Here is a 2688-nt window from a genome sequence, read left to right on the forward strand (position 1 = left end):
CCATCATATTTAGTACACACATTCAGGAAGGCCTCTACATCAGACTCTGTTGCATGCTGTACTGTACCAGGGAGATTGTAAAGGTGATTTGTGATTTGATTTGAATGTTCTGCTTTTGAAGAGTGGCGACAAGGTGCCGCCTCTACATCAGAAGCTGGGAGGGCATTATGTCTGCTGTCAGTGGGCTGGGGGAAGACTGTCAGTGCGTTGGGGGCTGAGGGCTCGAAAAAAGATAAATTTTTAAAGTATTTAAGAATACAGACAACTTGTCCAAGAAGTTTCCATGTGTGACACACAGTTATGTACACAGACACTAGACATTATTTTATTACCTGGTATTTTCACTCGAGGGGCCTGGGGAAACCTTTTTTTTGTGGGCTGCTCATCCTCTGAGTCACTATACGTGTACAGGGGATTTGGTCTAAAGAAATAAGTAGAAAAAGTTCATAAGTAATTACAAATCTGCGTTTGGCATATTTTGTACACTTTGATTTGTAACAACACACACACAGGAAACGGAGATGTGCACGAAGGTGCAGTATACAATGAATTTTTGAAGTGCACAAGTGTACACGGATTTGCATTTTTAAAAAGTTTACCAACTTACACTTTTTGGACCATTTTATGTGGTTATATTGCAGTATTCAAGCATCACAGATATGTACAAAAGACAAAATTATAAATTCTGAACAATCAAAGATATGTTTGTGAATAAAAAAAAAAGTCTTACTTGTGCTTTCTTTTAAGAGTGGTCTGACTTTCAGGTTCGGACTGAAGGTCAGATGTATCACAGTGTTCACTGAGATATTTCTGGAGACTGCGTTCGGCTTCTTGAAATGTGTCTGGAAGTACAAACACAATGTATGGCCACACAAAAAGTAGAACACGAAAAACTTGTTATAGTTACATTTATACAACACCAATCTAGATGATACCCACCATGGCTTATGAGAAGCCGGACTGGTGCATAGGTGAGCCATGTTGCACCAGGATGAACTCTCCTCTTTACTGCGGCGTGGATCCTGAATGTGTCTCGCGGAGGATATGGAGGCCATGACAATTTCTTCCCATTTAACCATGAACTAGGGACAATTTCTGTACCACCAGTGTTGAACTGCACAATGCACCAGTCTTTCATTTTTAACTTTTTGTAAAATTTGGAGTCTTTTCTTGCCCTGTCTAGGATAAACAGGAAACAGATAATTACAATATATTTCATAGTCACTACAAAACTATATCTATTGAAAGAACTAAATAATAAATAATAATTTAAAATGTATATAGGCAACATTTACATGCAAACCCGATTAAAAAAATTTTTTGTTTTTTTTATTGACTATGCATGATTGGCAATGCAATGAAAGCTGTGTTGTCTGGACAAAGAAAATATTTGCCAGAAATATTATTGAGCCTTGTAATGCCAGGTCTGCTGTTCAGCTGCGACACTCTGTAGCATCCAATCCTGGATGACGGTAAGGTACTGAAAGTAAGACTCTTTGTGACAAAACTTTTGTAAGATAACAAATGTCTCACCATCTACTTTCACAATGTTGCGGATTAAAGCAATGTCATCGACTACCTGCACACAATTGTCCCCATCCCCTACCGACAAGATGTACTTTTCTGTCACTACTTTCTTGTACTGCTCTGAATGGCGTATCGGAGCCACAAGTGGACCATCATGATGCTGATGCATTAACTTTCGTGCTTTTGTTGGCGGTGCTGGCTTCACATCCGTTTTTTCAGAAAGTCTTTTTACAATTTGTTGTAAAGGCAAGTGAGGCTTGCGCAAGAGATGTTTAATCTGGCCTAAGTAATTTTCATATGGGAAAGCAGCAATGTTATCCAACGGGCCAAAGAGTCGATATTCTTCTGAAAGGTGTGTCAGCTGGTGTACATTGTATGTAATTTCATCCTTACCATACAATTCGCCGAAGTGAGAAACAAATGACACCAGGAATTCATTGGCACAATCAACCATTTCATTAGACATAGAGGGGGATAACAGCAGATGCATTGCTACAGAAAACAACATAAAGTTATCATAGAACTCATAGAACTCAACTAACAACTAATCCACTAAGATGGCGGCGCGCACAGACGCAGCGGCTCACTGCTCCTCACGTTCGGTGTTTTGTTTTTTACTTTTTCTACGTGTATCTGTGTGGATGTGTGTGTTTTTTATTATTATACAACGAGTAGAGTCCACTTACAGTCGTCAGGACCTTCTGAGTTTGGGATTACGCTGTGCAAGGAGCATTACATCGGACTACCACCATTTTCACGGCATTCCGGAGGACATAATAAGAGCTCCAGGGTCTCCGTGGTTGGTTCTTCCCAGCGGCAAGACAAAGAGGAAACGTAAACAAAGGAGGCAAAAGCGTGGCTGCAGGGCGGGCCCACTAGCACGGCTAAAGAAACAGCCATTTAAGCCACCGCTTCCGAGTATTTTCCTCTCTAACGTCAGGTCCATAACCAACAAAATCGACGAACTGAGATTACAGATTGCAGTCAACAAGTGCATACGGGACAGCAGCATAATATTGATCACAGAGACTTGGCTGCAGCCATCAATTCCGGACTCGGCTATTGAGCTAGCAGGCTGCACGGTCCACCGTCACGACAGGAACGGCCACTCCGGTAAGATCAAAGGAGGGGGTTTATGCATCTACACCAATGACAGCTGGT

General features: G+C 41.3%; 1 long non-coding RNA gene across 1 annotated transcript; it reads right to left on the reverse strand.

Moving 5' to 3' along the window:
- Nucleotides 1-365: 365 nt before the first annotated feature.
- On the reverse strand, nt 366-1289 carry LOC120441905. The gene is made up of 3 exons (XR_005614368.1): nt 940-1289; nt 731-842; nt 366-421 (listed from the first exon to the last, which is right to left on the reverse strand). It is a non-coding gene; the product is annotated as an uncharacterized LOC120441905 (long non-coding RNA).
- Between the last annotated feature and the right edge of the window lie 1399 nt (nt 1290-2688).

Source organism: Oreochromis aureus, linkage group 9 (assembly GCF_013358895.1).
Source record: "Oreochromis aureus strain Israel breed Guangdong linkage group 9, ZZ_aureus, whole genome shotgun sequence".
In the NCBI taxonomy this organism is placed as follows: Eukaryota; Metazoa; Chordata; class Actinopteri; order Cichliformes; family Cichlidae; genus Oreochromis; species Oreochromis aureus.